This window comes from Coregonus clupeaformis, chromosome 16, assembly GCF_020615455.1.
Source record: "Coregonus clupeaformis isolate EN_2021a chromosome 16, ASM2061545v1, whole genome shotgun sequence".
Lineage (NCBI taxonomy): Eukaryota > Metazoa > Chordata > Actinopteri > Salmoniformes > Salmonidae > Coregonus > Coregonus clupeaformis.
The window spans coordinates 50,073,979-50,098,869 of record NC_059207.1 but is presented as its reverse complement, the minus strand read 5'-3'; the positions used below and the strand labels follow the sequence as shown (position 1 = coordinate 50,098,869).

At 41.7% G+C, this 24,891-nt stretch overlaps 1 protein-coding gene across 1 annotated transcript in view; it reads right to left on the bottom strand.

Annotated features, from left to right (window-relative positions):
• The window catches only part of LOC121585060 (tenascin), a 151,024-nt gene extending 145,572 nt beyond the window's left edge, over positions 1 to 5,452 (bottom strand). The window contains exon 1 of the mRNA XM_041901405.2: positions 5,371 to 5,452. The gene's annotated coding sequence lies outside the window, so the exon portion shown is untranslated. The remainder of the gene's footprint in view (positions 1 to 5,370) is intronic.
• Positions 5,453 to 24,891: the final 19,439 nt, after the last annotated feature.

Sequence of the window (24,891 nt, the reverse complement as noted above, 5' to 3'; positions counted from 1 at the left end):
CACTATAGCCCTAATAGAGTTGCCCCTAAGGGGACAAATAAAGTTATTTGAATTGAATTGCATTGACCTCGCAAAGAGTTGCCAGACAAAAAAGACACAAATATTTTTCATATTCTAAGGGAGGAACAGATTTGATTTGGGAATATTTTGGGAATTAATGATCTACTCTGTTTAATAATGTGTTGCTTAATAATATGTTATTCAAAATGTTACCTAACCTCTCAGTCTTTACAGCTGCCTATGGGGATGAGATAACTCACTCAGGATGACTAAGGTAGTCTAGCAGTTAAGCGCGTTGGGCCAGTAACTGAAAGGTTGCTGGTCGAATCCCTGAGCCGACTAGGTGCAAAATCTGTCGATGTGTCCTTGAACAAAGCACTTAAACCTAATTGCTCTGGATAAGAGCGTCTGCTAAATTACTTAAATGTAAGTCAGTGGTACAATACAGACTTTTCAGCTTTTAATTTCTTATTAATTTGTAAAAATGTCTAAAGACATAAATCCACTTTGACATTAGGGGGTATTGTGTGTAGGCCAGTGACACAAAATGTCAATTTAATCTATTTTAAATTCAGGCTGTAACACAACAAAATCTGGAAAAAGTCAAGAGTTGTGAATACTTTCTGAAAGCACTGTAGTGTTAGCTAGCGCTGGTCGGCAGTACCTGCGCCAAAACTCTGGTATTTTTCATCCTATAGCTTCTTTTTAAATAGTGAGCCAAACTGTTTTCAGCACTTTTTTTCCCCATGACTGATCAAAACTCATTTTCTCATGCTATAACTTGTCCCTCTGCAGCAGACATATAGTGAGCAATAAGTTTGGAACATCAAATCGCAATAAAATCACAGTATTGAATCGCAACCCACTGGGCAAAAACTAGTTGAATCAGCATTGTTTCCATGTAATTTCAACAAAAACATGTCATGTGATGACGTTGAATCAACGTGGAAAACTGATTGGATTTGCAAAAAGTCATAAAAGTAAAGGAATTGCGTCTCTTTTTCACCAAACCTTTATCCTAAATCCAACGACATGGTGAATTGTTTGTGGATTTCACGTTGAACTCATGTTAGTTGACAACTCAACCAACTCAACCGGCCCCTAAGCATCGTGATAATATCGTATTATGAGGTCCCTGGCAATTCCCAGCCCTAGTAAATGCACACCACATTTCTGCATTCGAATAGTGTCTTGATCCAGCCAGGTTTAAAGCAATTCCATTAGGATCACCTAACAGAAAATAGCCTGTGGTAGTTGGGGCGGTGAGCTTGGATGCGTCCCAAATCTCTTGCATAAGACAACCTCCACATTAACCTTGCTATGGAGTAACAATTTTTCACAGTTTTTGCAACACTGTAACTAAGAACATCATCTCGACACTCAGAACCAAATCAGCTACTTGTTAAGACTGTGATTACTAAGAACATAAACACATTAAATTGCTTGCTTAGGTAATTGTGCATAGAGGGAAGGAGAATGAGTTCTATACTGCATCCTAAACTGTACTGTATGATGAGAACTTGGAGTGCGTTCCAAATGGCACCCTATTTCCCATATAGTGCACTACTTTTGACCAGGCCCTATTGGCCATGGTCAAAAGTAATGCACTACATAGAGAATAGGGTACCATTTGGGAAACACCCATTCAATACTGGACATTGGTGAATCACCAATGTCCAGTATTGATGCCACTGCTTCACACCCAACAACATTAGTTCAAGCCAGGCCAAAAATAATAATACACATTTCATAACTGTCAAATCAAGTCAACGCAGCAGTTTTATGGTTTTGTGTTTTGCAGATGTATGTGTTGGTAACCTCGTCCCCAGGCTCTGATATCGCATATAGGGTTTGACAGAGAGAGAGACGGCTGGTGGACCAGATTAATGTGATGACATTAACCATAAACACTGTTCACACTGTTCAGTAAGGACTGTTGACTTGTGGTGTGTTGAAATGGTGCCATGTCTGCTGATAAGGCAGGTCAAAAGTAGTGCACTATAAAGGGAATACAGAGCCACTTGGGACGCAATAATACTGTACTGTATGATGATTACTGGGGGAAAAAATAGAGAGTGAAAATGTGAGCCATTAAACTTTCAAATCTGATGGCAATGAAAGAACCTAGCGGCACCATACATTAACGTGAACCCTCCACAGCTTCAACAACTTGATGGATGTTCATTACTGGCCTATAAGCTTTGTTCAGTCAATATCTCTCTGCTCTTATGCACTGCAACCTACTATTAAATGCTTCATTCACTGATTTCCATGGGAACTTTGGAAATGTCTCACTAATACATGATTACATTTAATGTATGGGAAAGGAATCTATTTTTATCCTGTGCCTAAACACAGAATTTCAATTGTTACAATGAAATATATATGTTGGTGAACAGAAAAGTGGAGTTCTTATCTATTTGTTTTTGTGTGATGTGCAAACATGTACTGTAGCAGAAATATATCATAACTTTCTTTACAGTATCATGTTATGTCAAAGTGAGTGAGCATCACGTAACTGTCTCTGTTGCGCTCTCATTGATACCGTGTGAGTTACTGAACATAGAACAAAGTAGCTAAATCTAAAATATCTCACTTTCTTGAGTGTGGTAACGTTAATTGTAGACATATGAAAGGCTACAGGAAACCAGCATTTTTCAAGTAGGGTACGTTCCTCCTGTGCTTGTTCACGCTCAAAGCTCTCTAAACGTGATGCCATAATAACGCCTACCCGCCTCCAAGCACACAGCCCAACTTCCCCCATGTGTGGAGTGTGACCTACAGGCATGCCAAGGTAAAGTGGGGGTAATTCTGCAATCAAATACCTCTAAGAGCTTCTCCCACTGAGGATTCCTCTCTCTCTCTCGCTCTCTCTCTCTTCCCCCTAGGCATTGTTCTGCCTGTTATCTTTGGTAGCCCATAAGCCTTACGGCTTTCTCAGGGCTTCCTCCCTCCATCCTAACCACTGTACTGTTCGCCTCATCCCGCATATTCATGTTAAGCTCATTATCTATTCAAAAGAGAACTAAATCTCCAACATATCTGGATGCTCGAGGGGTGTGTGTGTGTTTGTGTGAGTGTGCCCCATCCCCCATACTTGAACACACTTCAGGAACAGCTTTACTCATCCCCCATTTAACCTTTACATTTCATACTTCGCCTTACTTGACTGTTCAAAGGATTTTATCCTATTTCCAAGCGTAATTTGAAATGATTGTATAAACATGCAGGTAGTGCCTGACACAAGAAAATATACACACAAGTTAACATGGTGAAGTGTGTAGAGACAACTCTCAAGTCCAAGTGCTCATTATTAAAACACAAGGCAATATTTAACTTGAGACTGAACAAGCCAAAGGCTGCAGTAACTAAAACCTACTGACTTCCAGGGTTGCGCTCCCTGGGGACAAACTTAAAGGAAACACTGTTTTGTGGAGCATCTTGTCTAAAGCACTGCTATAACTGGCTTAGGCATGTATGAACCTTTTGAAATAAACATGGATTAGAAGATGACACGGTTTACTGCACATGCCATGGATGGCTCTAATCCATTCACGGCTCAATGTCAGTTACCCACACAAGGTAATTTACTGGCCTACATCCCAAAATTTAACACCTCTACATTCTAAAAGATTGTTGTATAAACTCAATGACACAACACAATAACCATGTCGGACAAATGAAAATGAACCAGTGTCAAGAAACTGGATAATCCATGTTTGTATGTGAAGATCATACTAGGGCAGTCCAGGGGCTGCTGATCTGTCTAAAAACCTTCACCTCCACACTCACCCTTAATCCCTTCCCCAGACAGACTGATGCCAGCTCAGCAGCGGCTTCAGTCTCAAGTCCCCCTGCCCTAAAGTAAGCTGGGACCCTCCTCCACCCAGCACAGGGGTCACATGCTCTCCATGCTCTCCAGGCTACCACATACTACCAGACACAGAGATAACTCAAGACCTGGGAGACACCTAAAGCTGCCAAAATACACAAAGAACATTACCCGGCCATGGCCAAAGATCAATTTCACATCCTGACATTTGGGTTTTAGAGTCTCTCATTTGCCCAGCTGAAAGATAAACAATGATGCTTTGTCAGTTTAAAAATACCAAGATTGTGAGCTGAATGAAATTGCGTGGAAACCTGTCAGAAAAGAGCAACCCATACGTGAGAGAGAGGACAAATAAGACCTGGCCATACATCATTATTATGTCTACAGTGTGCGTTGTACTCATTAAAATCTACCGGAATTTAAAGTACGATTGGAAGAACTCTTGTGTCAGGGACCTTTTAGAAAACAATTTTCAATAGAAAACAAATGACCACCCTTCTTAGTCTCAGTGAGTGTTTACACAGAATACTAAAGTGACTCTACCTTGAGCCGCTCTACCTCGCTCACCATTCCCTCACTGGGCCTCTGAAATAATGGCACAGATTAAACTGATAAAGCCACTGGTCTCTTTGTTGGCATAGATTGTGTCTCAATTGGCACCCCATTTCCTATATAGTGCACTATACAGGGAATAGGGTGCCATGTGGGACACACACATAGATATTTATTTACAGGAGGACACGCTTGGACTGGGATTCAATATCACTCGTCGTGAGCATGCCCTGAATTTCTATGAGGGGCTCCTTCCTGTGGCCCTTATTCTTCCTCAATTCCCTGTCGATCTCACTCAAGTTGCCATTCCACCACTCTCTATCCCCACCCTCTCTGTCACCGCCATTATTTTAATCCATGTCCATAAGCATATCGGCACTCTATCCCCATCAGATCAATGAGCGATTACAAAAAATACAAAAAATATGATATATATCCCTGTAAAACCCTACAAACTGTAACTAACAACAGGCTTTCTGATAATCTGATAAGCCAGGTCTGGGTAAAGTAGACGTACACAGATCCAATGCAAAGGCTCAATGATGACTGCCTCTTTAGAAGATGATCCTGGGTCAATTTAACATGGACCTGGATGGATCAATAGTTTGTCTGGATAAACAGTCTTGTGGGTTTGTCTTGTCAGCCTGATTAAATACAGAAGGAAATTGGGTTGATTAACAAATATGAACGCATCAATATTACATGAATCTATCTTTTTGAGTTGTTTTTTTAGAAAAAATATGTTGTCTCTGTATTCTGAATTGTAGCTGTTTCAGTTCATTAAATGAAATTATATACTGAGAGAATACAGTGATTGATAAAACTAAGAATCTTTGCAAATTTTGATGCCATTTCCTATACATTTCTAAAACAAACAAACAATTCCACTCTGAAAATCATGAACCATCGCTACACAAAAATATGCAAAATATATTGTGACACATCTGAATGGATCCCAGCACATAGAAACAAGTGAGAAAGAGTACCTTATTTATATGAAGATAGAGCAGAGCACTTCAGTGGCATTGTCAGGGCTGAATGTTGCTGCAGGGTGCTTGTGGTCCCCAGTGAACTAAGGCAGATGTCACAAGAGACACCTGCTCTGCTTGGGCTCTAGTCTCCTCCTCTACTCTGCTGCTTGTTTTGGTGTAGGGGGTCGTTGCCTGCCCTGCCCCAAAACAGACCCATCGCTCAGCTAGCTGGGATTTATGGGCAGGAAACTCATTAAGTCACATTAAAGTATTTTCAACATTATCTACAATCAAAATCAGCTGTTTTACCTATTGTATAGATCATAGCATTGACATGGCCCATTAGAGGGGGCCTTCACAATGTTTTTGGTGAATCAAATTAAAAAAAGAATAATATTTTTTTGATAAAGCGAACCAAATTATTGAAAAGCATGGACATAAACTAAGGAGCTTACCCAGTGTGCATGTCCGCAGCCAGGCTGGGCTGGGTGGGGGTGCATTCTCAAAGCCTTAATGGGAAGCCATCTGTTTGGATGTTTCATGGTGGGCTCACATCAACACCCACATGATTGACAGACAGTTGGCTAATCCAATCTCTGCTGTTCCTACTGTATGGCACGGGACAGACTTCCTGGTGTGCCGAAATTCATTAAATCACATGGCCCATCATCATTATCACCACATTTGGAGCAGCATCGCACCTACCCAGGGAAGGGCATGGTGAGTTGTCCTTAGTAAGTATGACTGGACTTATACTGCATGAAGCTGCAGTATTTAATCATGCCTGTTTGTTTGTGAGAGCAAGAAGAAATGAGCTGCCTGACCTACATTACTCTTCAGCTGAATGACAGATGTCCTGCTGGTGTCTTTACTACTGTGTAGTAGATTATTAAAATGTTTTGGTTTAAAATGTACTGTCCTCAGTTACACTGTAGTATACAAATCCATCCAGTTATACAGCAGGAAATCTTAACCTGAAACTGAATCTGACCTGTTTTTTTTGCGATATACTGTAAGTTAAGTGTTGAAAGACGCGTTCCATTGACCTTTTTTCACAACATTTTATGACTCACTTTGTGGTGAATCATACCCTTTCACAGGCCGTTAGGGTTCTCTGAAGTGCAGTAGCTATACACTGAGTGTACAAAACATTAAGAACACCTGCTCTTTCCATGACATAATATAATATAATAATATGCCATTTAGCAGACGCTTTTATCCTAAGCGACTTACAGTCATGCGTGCATACATTTTTGTGTATGGGTGGTCCCGGGGTTCGAACTACCCTGGCGTTACAAGCGCCGTGCTCTACCAGCTGAGCTACAGAGGACCACATGAACTGACCAGGTGAATCCAGGTGAAAGCTACGATCCCTTATTGATGTCACTTGTTAAATCCACTTCAATCAGTGTAGATGAAGGGGAGGAGACAGATTAAAGAAGGATTTTTAATCCTTGAAACAATTGAGACATGGATTGTGTATGTGTGCCATTCAGAGGGTGAATGGGCAAGACAAAATATTTAACTGCCTTTGAACAGGGTATGGTAGTAGGTGCCAGGCACACCGGTTTATGTCAAGAACAGCAACACTGCTGGGTTTTTTCAAGTTCAACAGTTTCAAAACATTAGGAAGGCATTCAAATGATTGAACTCTTTCATTCAGTCTGTAGCCATTGAAATCTAAATCTGTGTGTATAACTCAATGGCTGTATTAGTAAGAGGATAGCATACATTATGTTCAAATCAAATCAAAGTTTATTAGTCACATACACAGTTCTGCAGGTGTTATATGGCAGGTGCAGTGAAAAGCTTATGTTACTAGCTGCAACAGTGCACTAGAATGTCTCGCAAATACAAAAAAATACAAAAAAGCGAAACAAGAAATCAAGAAATAACAATCCAAAGTAGAGAAATTAGAGTGAGCATGTGTGAGAATTCAGAATATAAATACGTGTATAGACAGTATATCAATTGGAGAAAAAAAAAATTATGTACAGTAGTAAGTATATTAGGATAAGCTATGTGGAGAATACAGTACACAGTGTATTCGGAAAGTATTCAGACCCCTTCACTTTTTCCACATTTTGTTACATTACAGCCTTATTCTAAAATGGATCAAATATATTTTTTACATTTTACATTTACATTTTAGTCATTTAGCAGACACTCTTATCCAGAGCAACTTACAGTTAGTGAGTGATTGCATTTTTCATACTGGCCCCCCGTGGGAACCGAACCCACAACCCTGGCGTTGCAAACGCCATGCTCTACCAAATGAGCTACAGTTTTACCTCATAAATCTACACACAATACCCCATACATTTTTGTAAATGTATTAAAAATAAAAAACAGCAATACCTTATTTACATAAGTATTAAGATCCTTTGCTATGAGAATCAAAATTGAGCTCAGGTGCATCCTTTTTCCATTGATCATCCTTGAGATGTTTCTACAACTTGATTGAAGTCCACATGTGGTAAATTAAACTGATTGGACATGATTTGGAAAGGCACACACCTGTCTATAAGGTCTCACAGTTGACAGTGCATGTCAGACAAAAAACCAAGCCATGAGGTTGAAGGATTGAAGGTCCCCAAGAACACAATGGCCTCCATCATTCTTAAATGGAAGAAGTTTGGAACCACCAAGACTCTTCCTAGAGCTGGACGCCCAGCCAAACTGAGCAATCGGGGGAGAAGGGCCTTGGTCAGGGAGGTGACCAAGAACCCAATGGTCACTCTGACAGAGCTCCAGAGTTCCTCTGTGGAGATGGGAGAAGCTTCCAGAAGGACAACCATCGCTGCAGCACTCCACCAATCAGGCCTTTATGGTAGAGTGGCCAGACGGAAGCCACTCCTCAGCAAAAGGAGTTTGCCAAAAGGCACCTAAAGACTCTCAGACCATGAGAAACAAGATTCTCTGGTCTGATGAAACCTAGATTGAACTCTTTGGACTGAATGCCAAGCTTCTGGAGGAAACAGGGCACCATCCCTACGGTGAAGCATGGTGGTGGCAGCATCATGCTGTGGGGTTGTTTTTCAGCGACAGGGACTGGGAGACTAGTCAGCATTGAGGGAAAGATTAACGGAGCAAAGTACAGAGAGATCCTTGATGAACACCTGCTCCAGAGTGCTCAGGACCTCAGACTGGGGTGAAGGTTCACCTTCCAACAGGACAACGACCTTAAGCCCACAGCCAAGACAACGCAGGAGTGGCTTCGGGACAAGTCTCTGAATGTCCTTGAGTGGCCCAGCTAGAACCCGGATTTGAACCCGATCGAACATCTCTGGAGAGACATGGAAATAGCTGTGCAGCGACTCTCCCCATCCAACCTGACAAAGCTTGAGAGGATCTGCAGAGAAACTCCCCAAATACAGGTGTGCCAAGCTTGTAGCGTCATACCCAAGAAGACTCTAGGCTGTAATTGCTGCCAAAGGTGCTTCAACAAAGTACTGAGTAAAGGGTCTGAATACTTACAGTACCAGTCAAAAGTTTGGACATACCTACTCATTCAAGGGTTTTTCTTTATTTTTACTAATTTCTACATTGTAGAATAATAGTGAAGACATCAAAACTATGAAATAACACCAAAAAAGTGTTAAACATATATTTTATATTCTTCAATGTAGCCAACCTTTGCCTTGAGGACAGCTTCGCACACTCTTGGCATTCTCTCAACCAGCTTCATGAGGAATGCTTTTCCAACAGTCTTGAAGGAGTTCCCACATTTTCTGAGCACTTTCACTCTGCGGTCCAACTAATCTCAAACCATCTCAATTGGATTGAGGTCGGGTGATTGTGGAGGCCAGGTCATCTGATGCAGCACTCCATCACTCTCCTTGGTAAAATAGCCCTTACACAGCCTGGAGGTGTGTTTTGGGTCATTGTCCTGTTGAAAAACAAATGACAGTCCCACTAAGCGCAAACCAGATGGGATGGCGTATCACTGCAGAATGCTGTGGTAGCCATGCTGGTTAAGTGTGCCTTGAATTCTAAATAAATCACAGACAGTGTCACCAGCAAAGCACCCCGACACCATCACACCTCCTCCTCCATGTTTCATGATGGGAATCACACATGCGGAGATCATCCGTTCACCTACTCTGCATCTCACAAAGACAGCGGTTGGATCCAAAAATCTACAATTTGGACTCATCAGACCAAAGGACAGATTTCCACAGGTCTAATGTCCATTGCTCGTGTTTCTTGGCCCAAGCAAGTCTCTTTTTCTTTTTGGTGTCCTTTAGTATTGGTTTCTTTGCAGAAATTCGACCATGAAGGCCTGATTCACGCAGTCTCCTCTGAACAGTTGAAATGTGTCTGTTACTTGAAGTCTGTGAAGCATTTATTTGGGCTGCAATTTCTGAGGCTGTTAACTCTAATGAACTTATCCTCTGCAGCAGAGGTAACTCTGGGTCTTCCTTTGCTGTGGCGGTCCTCATGAGAGCCAGTTTCATCATAGCGCTTGATGGTTTTTGTGACTGCTTGAAATGTTCTGTATTGACTGACCTTCATGTTTTAAAGTAATGATGGACTGTCGTTTTTATTTGCTTATTTGAGCTGTTCTTGCCATAATATTGTCACAACACAACTGATTGGCTCAAACGCATTAAGAAGGAAAGAAATTCCACAAATTAACTTTTAACCTGTTAATTGAAATGCATTCCAGGTGACTACCTCATGAAGCTGGTAGAGAGAATGCCAAGAGTGTGCAAAGCTGTCATCAAGGCATAGGGTTGCCATTTGAAGAATCTCAAATATAAAATATATTTTCATTTGTTAAAAAAATTTTTGGGTTACTACATGATTCTATATGTGTTATTTCATAGTTTTGATGTCTTCACTATTATTCTACAATATAGAAAATTTAAAAAATTAAGAAAAACCCTTGAATAAGTAGGTGTGTCCAAACGTTTGACTGGTACTGTTTGTAAATGTGATATTTCAATTATTTATTTTTTATACATTTGCAATCTAAAAACCTGTTTTTGCTTCGTCATTGTGGGGTATTGTGTGTAGATTGATGAGAGAGAAAACAAACAATTTAATCCATTTTAGAATAAGGCTGTAATGTAACAAAATGTGGAACATGTCAAGGGGTCTGAATACTTTCCGAATGCACTGTATACATACACACTAAGTAAACAACAGTATATAAACAGAATATGAGGTGACCCGCGTTCAATGGCTCTATATTCTTGTGGCATTAGTCTCAAGGTGCAGGGCTGAGTCCGAGCAGGTAGCCGGCTAGTGATGGCTGTTCAACAGTCTAATGGCCTGGGGATAGAAGTTGTTTATCAGTCTCTCGGTCCCGGCACTGATGCTTCTGTACTGTCTCTACTAGATGGTATCAGAGTGAACAGACCGTGGCTCAAGTGGCTGAGGTCCTTAATGATCTTATTGGCCTTCCTATGACACTGAGTGCTGTAAATGTCCTGGAGGGCAGGCAATGTGCCCCTGGTCATGCATTGAGCTGACCGCATCAACCTCTGGAGAGCCATGCGGTTGAAGGCGGTGCAATTGCCGTACCAGGCGGTAATGCAGCCCGACAGAATTCTCTCAATGGTGCATCTGTAGAAGTTTGTCAGGGTCTTAGCTGCCATGCCGAATTTCTTCAGCCGCCTGAGGTTGAAGAGGCACTGTTGCGTCTTCTTCACCACGGTGTCGGTGTGGTGGGACCATTTCAGGTCCTCAGTGATGTGCACACCAAGGAACTGGAAGCTTTTGACCCTCTCCCTTTCGATGTGGATGGGGGCGTGCTCCCTCTTCTATCTTCTCTAGTCCATGATCGCTCCTTTGTTTTTATTACATTGAGAATTAGGTTATTTTCCTGGTAACACTCTGCCAGGGCTCTCACCTCCTCCCTGTCGGCTGTCTTGTCGTTGTTGTTAATCAGGCCTACCACAGTCGTGTCATCAGCAAATTTGATTGAGTTGCAGTCGTGCATAGCCAGGAAGTTATGGGTGAACAGGGAGTACAGGAGGGAGCTGAGCACACACCTCTGTGGGGCCCCCGTGTTGAGGATCAGCGTGGCGGAGGTGTTGTTTCCTACCCTCACGACCTGGGGTCGGCCCGTCAGGAAGTGTAGGACCCAGTTGCACAGGAAGGAGTTCATACCCAGGGCCCTGAGCTTAGTGACAAGCTTGGAGGGCACTATAGTGTTGAAAGCTGTAGTTGTTGAACATCATTCTCATATAATTATTCCTTTTGTCCAGGTGGGATAGGGCAGTGTGCAGTGCAATGGCGATTGTGTCGTCCGTGGATCTGTTGGAGTGGTATGCAAATTGTAGTGGGTCTAGGGTGTCGGGCAAGGTGGAGGAGATATGGTCCTTGACAAGCCTCTTAAAGAACTTCATGATGACAGAGGTGAGTGCTACGGGGCGATTGTCATTTAGTTCAGTTACCTTAACTAGCTTGGGTACAGAAACAAGTGGAGACAACCGACTGGGATAGGGAGAGGTTGAATATGTCCGTGAATAATCCAGCCAGCTGGTGGGCACATGCACTGAGGACGTGGCTTGGGATGCCGTCCAGATCAGCAGCCTTGCGAGGGTTAACACTCTTGAAAGTTCTAATCACGTAGGCTACAGAGATCAGGAGCACGCAGTCCTTGTGAGCAGTGGGGGCCCTGATAGTGGCTATGCGTTGTTTTCCTCCAAGTGGGCGAAGAACGTGTTAAGCTTGTCTGGGAGTAAGGCATCGGTGTCCACAACGTGGCTGGTTTTCCCTTTATAATCTGTGATTGTCTGAAGTAGGGATGGAGGTTTGAAATAATGTAATAATAATAATTGAATATTATCATAAATGTTTTCTCAGATATCTGGATATTCAAAATACATGTGTTTTTTTACAGTTATGTTTTTAACCTGAGGACTGTGGCGCGAGGGAGAGAGGCTGGTGCTCTATTGCTGCAGCCTCAGAGGAGCCGGTGTGTATGAGATGGGAGCGAGCAGATGGGGGAGAGAGAGAGAAGCAATCATGCAGTAGCCAAGGCAACTCGGCTACAGCTAAGACTAGCTAAATTGTAGCAGACACAATGTTATTTATAATCCTATATAACAGTACATGTCTTGACTGGAGTAGCCTAGAGAAGCTAGCGAGCTAGCTAAGCTAGCCAGCTATAGCTAGCTAGGCTAATTGAGGCTACATGCTGCACTTTCTCCCCAACCCCATTCAGATAAAACAACAGCCTACCTGTTGGTTGCTCGTTGTAGCCTACTCCTTCTCATTTTGCTAACTTTTAATTCCGTATTTTTATCCATCTTGCATTATATTAGTGAACTCTCACTCCACTTACTACACATTGAGCCACTTTGACATTTTGATTGGCCAACATAAACAAAAAGCTACACATATGAAGGCTACCAGTCGGATACCAGTATTTTTATGGGACGCATGTCATAGAAACTACATTGAAATGTTAGTTGTTTTATTAAATTAATAATTAGTCATGTCATGGTATATCCTTGTACGTAGCAATGTCACATGTTAACCTTTCCACATGTGAGTTCAAAATATCTCTAACAGTCGCCCAAGCGTGAGTTGTTTTATGCACATGATGTCAGAATGCACTGACTGTTCCAAAATGACAATTAACATGCACTGTCTGCTAATTATCTATAGGCTATGTTTCAACTTGTCAATTTCAAATTATTTTCTAACATGTTTTATTTTCTAACAACAGTTTGATTAATTCACATAGAAGTAGCCCATTTCAGTGTTGTGGACAATTTATGTTTGAGGCTTTACTGAGCTGGACAAACTTCTCTCTTAGAGGAGAGCCCACGCACCTCCCCAGTGTTTCTGCAGATCAAGTATGCAGACATTTGCGCCGTCTTGCACGAACTGGCACATTTTCTGGCTGGCACTCGAATTGCCTTCATTGTTGTTTTCCTTACAAATAATAATTTTGGACATGTGTGCGTTCCTATCAAAGTAAGTGCCTTATTTTCTGTATATAGTGTTGTCGTTTCTACTGTAGCATACAGTATGTACAGTTGAAGTCGGAAGTTTACATACACTTAGGTTGGAGTCATTAAAAGTAGTTTTTCAACCACTCCACAAATGTCTTGTTAACAAACTATAGTTTTGGCAAGTCGGTTAGGACATCTACTTTGTGTATGACACAAGTAATTTTTCCAACAATTGTTTACAGACAGATTATTTCACTTATAATTCACTGTATCACAATTCCAGTGGGTCAGAAGTTTACATACACTAAGTTGACTGTGACTTTAAACAGCTTGGAAAATTCCAGAAAATGATGTCATGGCTTTAGAATCTTCTGATAGGCTAATTGACATAATTTGAGTCAATTGGAGGTGTACCTGTGGATGTATTTCAAGGCCTACCTTCAAACTCAGTGCCTCTTTGCTTGACATCATGGGGAAATGAAAAGAAATCAGTCAAGACCTCCACAAATCTGGTTCATCCTTGGGAGCAATTTCCAAATGCCTGAAGGTACCACGTTCATCTGTACAAACAATAGTACGCAAGTATAAACACCATGGGACCACTCAGCTGTCATACCGCTCAGGAAGGAGACACGTTCTGTCTCCTAGAGATGAACGTACTTTTGGTACGAAAGGTGCTAATCAATCCCAGAACAACAGCAAAGGACCTTGTGAAGATGCTGGAGGAAACGGGTACAAAAGTATCTATATCCACAGTAAAATGAGTCCTACAGTGGGGAGAACAAGTATTTGATAGACTGCCGATTTTGCAAGTTTTCCTACTTACAAAGCATGTAGAGGTCTGTAATTGTTATCATAGGTACACTTAAACTGTGAGAGAAGGAATCTAAAACAAAAATCCAGAAAATCACATTGTATGATTTTTAAGTAATTAATTTGCATTTTATTGCATGACATAAGTATTTGATCACCTACCAACCAGTAAGAATTCCGGCTCTCACAGACCTGTTAGTTTTTCTTTAAGAAGCCCTCCTGTTCTCCACTCATTACCTGTATTAACTGCACCTGTTTGAACTCGTTACCTGTATAAAGATACCTGTCCACACACTCAATCAAACAGACTCCAACCTCTCCACAATGGCCAAGACCAGAGAGCTGTGTAAGGACATCAGGGATAAAATTGTAGACCTGCACAAGGCTGAGATGGGCTACAGGACAATAGGCAAGCAGCTTGGTGAGAAGGCAACAACTGTTGGCGCAATTATTAGAAAATGGAAGAAGTTCAAGATGACGGTCAATCACCCTCGGTCTGGGGCTCCATGCAAGATCTCACCTCGTGGGGCATCAATGATCATGAGGAAGGTGAGGGATGAGCCCAGAACTACACGGCAGGACCTGGTCAATGACCTGAAGAGAGCTGGGACCACAGTCTCAAAGAAAACCATTAGTAACACACTACGCCGTCATGGATTAAAATCCTGCAGCGCACGCAAGGTCCCCCTGCTCAAGCCAGCGCATGTCCAGGCCCGTCTGAAGTTTACCAATGACCATCTGGATGATCCAGAGGAGGAATGGGAGAAGGTCATTTGGTCTGATGAGACAAAAATAGAGCTTTTTGGTCTAAACTCCACTCGCCGTGTTTGGAGGAAGAAGAAGGATGAGTGGATAGAGGTGGAAACATCATTCTTTGGGGATGCTTTTCTGCAAATGGGACAGGACGACTGCACCGTATTGAGGGGAGGATGGATGGGGCCATGTATCGCGAGATCTTGGCCAACAACCTCCTTCCCTCAGTAAGAGCATTGAAGATGGGTCGTGGCTGGGTCTTCCAGCATGACAACGACCTGAAACACACAGCCAGGGCAACTAAGGAGTGGCTCCGTAAGAAGCATCTCAAGGTCCTGGAGTGGCCTAGCCAGTCTCCAGACCTGAACCCAATAGAAAATCGTTGGAGGGAGCTGAAAGTCCGTACTGCCCAGCGACAGCCCCGAAACCTGAAGGATCTGGAGAAGGTCTGTATGGAGGAGTGGGCCAAAATCCCTGCTGCAGTGTGTGCAAACCTGGTCAAGACCTACAGGAAACGTATGATCTCTGTAATTGCAAACAAAGGTTTCTGTACCAAATATTAAGTTCTGCTTTTCTGATGTATCAAATACTTATGTCATGCAATAAAATGCAAATGAATTACTTAAAAATCCTACAATGTGATTTTCTGGATTTTTGTTTTAGATTCCGTCTCTCACAGTTGAAGTGTACCTATGATAAAAATTACAGACCTCTACATGCTTTGTAAGTAGGAAAATCTGCAAAATCGGCAGTGAATCAAATACTTGTTCTCCTCACTGTATATCGACATAACCTGAAAAGCCGCTCAGCAACGAAGGAGCCACTGCTCCAAAACTGCAATAAAAAAGCCAGACTATGGTTTGCAACTGCACATGGGGACAAAGATCGTACTTTTTGGAGAAATGTCCTCTGGTGTGATGAAACAAAAATTGAACTCTTTGGCCATAATGACCATCGTTATGTTTGGAGGAAAAATGGGGAGGCTTGCAAGCCGAAGAACACCATCCCAACCGTGAAGCACGGGGGTGGCAGCATCATGCTGTGGGGGTGCTTTGCTGCAGGAGGGACTGGTGCACTTCACAAAATAGATGGCATCATGAGGAAGGAAAATTATGTGTATATTCTTAAGCAACATCTCAAGACATCAGTCAGGAAGTTAAAGCTTGGTTGCAAATGGGTCTTCCAAATGGACAATGACCCCAAGCATACTTCCAAAGTTGTGGCAAAATGGCTTAAGGACAACAAAGTCAAGGTATTGGAGTGGCCATCACAAAGCCCTGACTTCAATCCTATAGAACATTTGTGGGCAGAACTGAAAAAGCGTGTGCGAGCAAGGAGGCCTACAAACCTGACTCAGTTACACCACCTCTGTCAGGAGGAATGGGCCAAAATTCACCCAACTTATTGTGGGAAGCTTGTGGAAGGCTACCCGAAACGTTTGACCCAAGTTAAACAATTTAAAGGCAATGCTACCAAATACTAATTGAGTGTATGTAAACTTCTGACCCACTAGGAATGTGATGAAAGAAATAAAAGCTTAAATAAATCATTCTCTCTACTATTATTCTGACATTTCACATTCTTAAAATAAAGTGGTGATCCTAACTGACCTAAGACAGGGAATTTTTACTAGGATTAAATGTCAGGAATTGTGAAAAACTGAGTTGAAATGTATTTGGCTAAGGTGTACAGTGGGGAAAAAAGTATTTAGTCAGCCACCAATTGTGCAAGTTCTCCCACTTAAAAAGATGAGAGAGTTCTGTAATTTTCATCATAGGTACACGTCAACTATGACAGACAAATTGAGAAGTTTTTTTCTCCAGAAAATCACATTGTACGATTTTTTATGAATGTATTTGCATATTATGGTGGAAAATAAGCATTTGGTCACCTACAAACAAGCAAGATTTCTGGCTCTCACAGACCTGTAACTTCTTCTTTAAGAGGCTCCTCTGTCCACTCGTTACCTGTATTAATGGCACCTGTTTGAACTTGTTATCAGTATAAAATACACCTGTCCACAACCTCAAACAGTCACACTCCAAACTCCACTATGGCCAAGACCAAAGAGCTGTCAAAGGACACCAGAAACAAAATTGTAGACCTGCACCAGGCTGGGAAGACTGAATCTGCAATAGGTAAGCAGCTTGGTTTGAAGAAATCAGCTGTGGGAGCAATTATTAGGAAATGGAAGACGTACAAGACCACTGATAATCTCCCTCGATCTGGGGCTCCACGCAAGATCTCACCAAAATGATCACAAGAACGGTGAGCAAAAATCCCAGAACCACACGGGGGGACCTAGTGAAGGACCTGCAGAGAGCTGGGACCAAAGTAACAAAGCCTACCATCAGTAACACACTACACCGCCAGGGACTCAAATCCTGCAGTGCCAGACGTGTCCCCCTGCTTAAGCCAGTACATGTCCAGGCCCGTCTGAAGTTTGCTAGAGTGCATTTGGATGATCCAGAAGAGGATTGGGAGAATGTCATATGGTCAGATGAAACCAAAATATAACTTTTTGGTAAAAACTCAACTTGTCGTGTTTGGAGGACAAAGAATGCTGAGTTGCATCCAAAGAACACCATACCTACTGTGAAGCATGGGGGTGGAAACATCATGCTTTGGGGCTGTTTTTCTGCAAAGGGACCAGGACGACTGATCCGTGTAAAGGAAAGAATGAATGGGGCCATGTATCGTGAGATTTTGAGTGAAAACCTCCTTCCATCAGCAAGGGCATTGAAGATGAAACGTGGCTGGGTCTTTCAGCATGACAATGATCCCAAACACACTGCCCGGGCAACGAAGGAGTGGCTTCGTAAGAAGCATTTCAAGGTCCTGGAGTGGCCTAGCCAGTCTCCAGATCTCAACCCCATAGAAAATCTTTGGAGGGAGCTGAAAGTCCGTGTTGCCCAGCGACAGCCCCAAAACATCACTGCTCTAGAGGAGATCTGCATGGAGGAATGGGCCAAAATACCAGCAACAGTGTGTGAAAACCTTGTGAAGACTTACAGAAAACGTTTGACCTGTGTCATTGCCAACACAGGGTATATAACAAAATATTGAGAAACTTTTGTTATTGACCAAATACTTATTTTCCACCATAATTTGCAAATAAATTCATTAAAAAGGTGAGATCTTGCGTGAAGCCCCAGATCGAGGGAGATTATCAGTGGTCTTGTATGTCTTCCATTTCCTAATAATTGCTCCCACAGTTGATTTCTTCAAACCAAGCTGCTTACCTATTGCAGATTCAGTCTTCCCAGCCTGGTGCAGGTCTACAATTTTGTTTCTGGTGTCCTTTGACAGCTCTTTGGTCTTGGCCATAGTGGAGTTTGGAGTGTGACTGTTTGAGGTTGTGGACAGGTGTCTTTTATACTGATAACAAGTTCAAACAGGTGCCATTAATACAGGTAACGAGTGGAGGACAGAGGAGCCTCTTAAAGAAGAAGTTACAGGTCTGTGAGAGCCAGAAATCTTGCTTGTTTGTAGGTGACCAAATACTTATTTTCCACCATAATTTGCAAATAAATTCATAAAAAATCCTACAATGTGATTTTCTGGATTTTTTTTCCTCAATTTGTCTGTCATAGTTGACGTGTACCTATGATGAAAATTACAGGCCTCTCTGATCTTTTTAAGTCACGTAAACATCTGTCTGACCAAAGATGTTATAATGAGGTGAAGGAATGGTTCACTCATCTTTCAAGTAAACTTCCGGAAGTGAATGGAGGTGAATGATCGTAGACGACACACCCCCTTCAATATGCACACCGCAAACAGACCAAACTCATCTTGTCACCTCTTATTTTCTTTGGTTGATGCGAAAAACAAACATGGCGGCGCACACAAACTACCCATCGTCAGATTAATTTCGTTTTGTAGAAAGTGTTTTACTCAATTATTTCGATCAATGGTGAGCTCACCCGTGATGTGACAAATTATAAATAGTAATTGCTATTAGCTAATTCATATTGTGGTTTCTGTCAGCCGAGAGTTATCTAAATATGACGGCTTGTGTTATGTCAATCTTTCATCAGTTAGCGCTAGGACTAATGTAGCCTACATTTTTCGGTTTGGATGACTGTGTATGCTGTCGCTACTTCTGTGAATGTCTGAACATTATCATCCAAAAATAAACTGGTCACATTCAGGACATAACTTTATAAGGACGGTGTTTGTGCCAAATGTTTCTGTTAAAAAACAGTGTGGCTAGCTCAAATGCTGACTGTTGCGTCAATTGAAACTGGACGTTCTAAATAAGCGTTCTAATCACACCGGTTTGAGCGTACACTGCAGGGACCCCTGTAGAATGATCACACCCGTTTGTTGGTCCGTGTGAAAAGGTTAAAACAGGCCTAACATTTATTTTTATGAATACTCACACGTATTCAAATACTAACGTCCGTTCAGACATCCCTAGTCTGAAGTCCCTGCCTCAGGCATCTCAGGTCTGAACCATTGATTTGCGACACCACTTTGTCACTGTAATGTCTTTTTGCCTCTTTGATGGACTTACGGAGGTCATAGTTGGTCTGTTTATACTCGTCCAAGTTCTCAGTCACCTTATCATGGTTAAATGCAGTGGTTTGCGCTTTTCAGTTTTGCACGAATGCTGCCATTTATCCACAGTTTTGGTTTGGATATGTTCTAATCGTCACAGTGGGAACAACATCCTCTATGCACTTCCTGATGAACCGAGTGACAGAGTCAGCGTAGTCGTCAATGATATTCCCAGAGGCAACCTGGAACATATCCCAGTCCATGTGATCAAAACAGTCCTGTAGCATGGATTTCAATTTTCAGGCCAATGTTGAACAGTCCGTACCACGGGTGCCTTTAATTTCTGCCTATAGGCCAGTAGGAGCAGAATGGAGGAGTGATCTGATTTGCTGAAAGGGGGACGGGGCAGGGCCTTGTACCAGAAGGGAGAATAACAATGGTCAAGCGTCCTCTCTCTGTGTGTAACACAGGAAATATGTTGGTGGAATTTCGGTAGTATTTTCCTCAGATTTCATTTGTTAAAGTCCCTAGCTACAACAAATGCGGCCAAAGGATATGCAATAAACGGCCATAACAATAACCGGTGAGAATTCTCTTGGGAGGTACTGGGGTCGGCATTTGATGGTGAAGTATTGCAGATCGGTGTTCCACATCATAGTTCTACAACACACCTGTGGTAGAGTACTAGACCATTAAAACAAGGTTAGGTTTCAGATGTGCCCTACACACACCTCTGTTTGGAACTGCCCCCAGTCCAGTCCGGTCTGTCACTGTAAATATCTCTCGTAAAGCCATCCACACAGCAACTACACAGGAGTTATACAGGAGTTACATATTCATAATATGATGCAGATGCAGCTTGTTCATTTCAATGATTTAAGCAAAGATAAATTACTTACAGTATTTGTCTTTAGTAGATTAGTTGGTGCATAGCTTCTGCTAAATGGCATATTATTATTATTATTATTATTATTATTATTATTATTATTATTAGACCTGAAATCATCAGCAGTAGAAATAAAGAGAAGGTAAGCACTCTTAACCTTGTAATCCTCCAAAATCCTACTTCTAAACTTACCATACTCAAATCATTAATGTTTCATAGTGGTCATGGACACCGAGCTGTCCATGACCACCATAGATCTACATACATACAGTGTATTAGGAAAGTATTCAGACCACTTGACTTTTTTCACATTTTGTTACATTACAGCCTTATTCTAAAATTGATTAAATTGTTTTTCCCCCTCATAAATCTACACCCGACACCCCATAATAACACAGCAAAAACAGGTTTTTAGAATTTTTTACACATTTATAAAAAAACTACTGAAATATCACATTTACATAGGTATTCAGACCCTTTACTCAGTACTTTGTTGAAGCACCTTTGGCAGCGATTACAGCCTCGAGTCTTCTTGGATATGACACGACAAGCTTGGCACATCTGTATTTGGGGAGTTTCTCCCATTCTTCTCTGCAGATCCTCTTAAGCTCTGTCAGGTTGGATGGGGAGCGTTACTGCACAGCTATTTTCAGGTCTCTCCAGAGATGTTAGATCGGGTTCAAGTCCGGGCTCTGGCTGGGCCACTCAAGGACATTCAGAGACTTGTCCCAAAGCCACTCCTGCGTTGTCTTGGCTGTGTACTTAAGTTCATTGTCCTGTTGGAAGGTGAATCTTCACCCCAGTCTGAGGTCCTGAGCGCTCTGGAGCAGGTTTCCATCAAGGATCTCTCTGTACTTTGCTCCTTTCATGTTTCCCTCGATCCTGACTAGTCTCCCAGTCCCTGCCACTGAAAAATATCCCCACAGCATGATGCTGCCACCACCATGCTTCACAGTAGGGATGGTGCCAGGTTTCCTCCAGACGTGATGCTTGGCATTTAGGCCAAAGAGTTCAATCTTGGTTTCAGCAGACCAGAAAATCTTGTTTCTCATGGTCTGAGAGTCTTTAGGTGCCTTCTGGCAATCTCCAAGAGGGCTGTCACGTGCCTTTTACTGAGGAGTGGCTTCCGTCTGGCCACTCTACCATAAAGGCCTGATTGGTGGAGTGCTACAAAGATGGTTGTCCTTCTGGAAGGTTCTCCCATCTCCACAGAGGAACTCTGGAGCTATATCAGAGTGACCATCAGGTTCTTGGTCACCTCCATGACCAAGGCCCTTCTCCCCCGATTGCTCAGTTTGGCCGGGAGGCCAGGTCTAGGGAGAGTCTTGGTGGTTCCAAACTTCTTCCATTTAAGAATGATGGAGCCCACTGTGTTCTTGGGGACCTTCAATGCTTCAGAAATGTTTTGGTACCCTTCCCCAGATCTGTGCCTTGACACAATCCTGTGTCGGAGCTCTACAGACAATTCCTTTGACCTCATTGCTTGTTTTTGCTCTGACATGCACTGTCAACTTGGGACCTTATATAGACAGGTGTGTGCCTTTCCAAATCATGTCCAATCAATTAAATTTACCACAGGTGGACTCCAATCAAGTTGTAGAAACATCTCAAGGATGATCAATGGAAACAAGATGCACCTGATCTCAATTTGGAGACTCATAGCAAAGGGTCTGAATACTTATGTAAATAAGGTATTTCAGTTTTTTATTTGTAATACATTTGCAAACATTTATAAAAATCTGTTTTCGCTTTGTCATTATGGGGTATTGTGTGTAGATTGATGAGGAACATTTTTAATTTAATCAATTTTAGAATAAGGCTGTAACGTAAGAAAATGTGGAAAAAGTCAAGGGGTCTGAAACCTTTCCAAATGCGCTGTAGATCTACATACAGTAGTATTGTATAGTTCTCGATATCAGGGAGGGAAATCTATATTGGAGATTTCTTTGTCTCTACAGGAGTTGTCTTGGCACAATAGCACTGCATGTTAGTTATCTCAGGTAGAGTATACTGGATGCCATGTTAGTGTAATCTTACTATCTACCACAGCCGAGGGTCATTTGTTGAAATATACAGTATAACCCACCATTTAGGCTACCTCGTGGTTTCTGTAGGGGTATAAGCATGAGAAAGTTCCCCCGTCAAAGTGTTATGTAATTTATGTGGCAGTTAAATAATGATTTAATTATAAGGCCTCTCTTTTATCTTTCCTGAAATGTTCATCAGAGTTTGCAGAGTGTGAAGATTGTTCCGCCCCTCCTCCTCCTTCAGATATACCCACTCACTGGCTGTGTCTCAAACAACACCATATTTCCAGTGCACTACTTTTGACCAGTGCCTATAGAGCTCTGGTTAAAATTAGTGCACTATATAGGGAATAGGGTGCCAGTTGGGATGCAGACATCTCCTTTAAACTATCTCAAAACACCCTGTAGACTAGAGTAGCCTACAAGGTTTATGTTACAAATACTTCTATATGGTATGCACTGACTTCTTGGTCAACTTGCATGCCCTTTACAAGTCATTAAATTCTAGCAAAATAACGTTTGAGCAGTTTGCCAACCCACTCAGAGAAGAAATAAGTTGAATGATTCAACTAATGGGTAAAGAACACAGCTAGCTTCACATTGTGCACAGCTCTAATCCCACTATAAATACATCAGTCAATGTGTCCAAAACGGCACCTTATTCAATACGTAGTGACCAGGGCCCATAGGGTACACCATCACTTATCTCTATTGCAAAATCACAGAAACCATGTCATCTGACAGACCCTGATTTCCAAAGTCGATATTAAGAAACAAAACAATACACAATCCTACAAAGAAACAGTTTGTTTGCATGCTAAGGAGCTGTTTCTTTGTCCAATGCAATATCCGAGGCACCTTCCCCTCTTTATGAATTGACAACAATTACATAATGTTTATATTTGCTCATAAATACGTATTTGTTTTCAAATTGCCGCAATCTGTCCCGCAATCCCATCTGTTTATTTTATGAATATCATCAGCATTTTCTTCAAATGGAGCACCCCTGCATTGTAATAAAGCGTTATTGGTGAACCCCACGGGGAGGTTGTTATCTGAAGAGGCCCAGCTTGTATTATCGCCAAGTGTTCCATTTTTCCCACATGCTCAGAGCAGAGCCAAGATCTCGCTGTCTTTGTTTAAATGTGTCCATCCAAAACTCATAAAGCATCCCTCAAATGGGAAGTTGATGCTTTCATATCCATCACCAGATTAAATATTTGGTTGCTAGGGGAACACACAGCCACTGCATGCTCCTGAGGTTGGGAGGTTGCAGGATATGCATTGGAAGCATCCCAGTTACTCGGAATGAACACAGAATATAGTGTCAGATGTAATATGACTATCAAAAGTGTTAATAGCAATACTGTGGCAGTAAGTGCACTTGCAATGTATGTGACAGAGACTAACTGTATTTCAGATGGGGTAGAATTGTCTTGAAAAGAAAACATGTTGATTGTTGGACGAGGTAACAATTTAGAATGGAGAAATCAGCAGTGACATGGTTTCTCAAACTCATTAAAATGAATGAAGACCACTAGATTGGGTCAAATGTGTTTATCTAGCCAATGGGAGAACAACATTTATTGAATGTGTGCGAAGAATGGGGAGTTTAAATGAAAATATTGGCATTTGTGGCCCATGATAGACACTGCAACGCTAGCTTTATTGCCACCAGATATTAACCCCTTTTGCTGTTCTAGAATGAAATGAAAGGAGGGTAATTCAATCACGTTTCACAGAGAGACATTGATATGCCTTCCTTTATTCTGAGTGTTTCAGAGGGCAGTCAGGTCAATGACAATACAGATTGAGATTCATATTGAGTGTGAATGGTGAACACACATTTTCCTCATTGTCCACTTCTCCTTATAGATCTCAATACCAGTTTTACAACTGATGTCCTCTGATGGTGGGTTTCTATTATTTATGTCTACTCTCAATCATTCCAATTATGACTAAATCTCACCGACCCTAACACACAACCTAATTATTCCCTCCTGCAATAGGCCATGTTTATGGATTTATCAGGAATTTATGGTCTCTGTCATTTACTTTTTAATCACGTACTCCAGTGAGGTAATATTTCATTTAGTCTTGTGTTGATTCGCCCATATGTCTTCGATCTACGGGGGGATATGTTATTTTGTGTTTTATGTCTAAGTCCTTCCAGTAGATTTATGAACGCCAGAACATGGTGTAAATCAGTATAGATGGTGTACTATGCTGTAATAACAACATATTGAACTCCATTGAAGGAAACAACAACAAACAGCTGAACACATTTATGTGCTTTTGTATTTCAATAAAGTAAATAAAGATATAAACGTCTGATATATTATGGTTTCTAATGGGAAACATAAGTCATAAACTCAAATGAAAGTTTGGCTAAATACAACTAAATCAATGAAGATAAATGTAATGATTAATCCATCTGGACAACACTTCCTTAGTTACGCACATCTCTCAATAGGTAACACAGTAATACAGAGGTTTCCAGGCTTGTCTGTGTGGGACGGTAACAAAATAAAAGCCCTTCAACAGTTGAGGGGCTATGTTGTATTTCAACCCTCAGACAGACAACCCTCAGACTATTCTTTATATAGTGCACACATTTGGGCCCTGGTACCTAATATATATA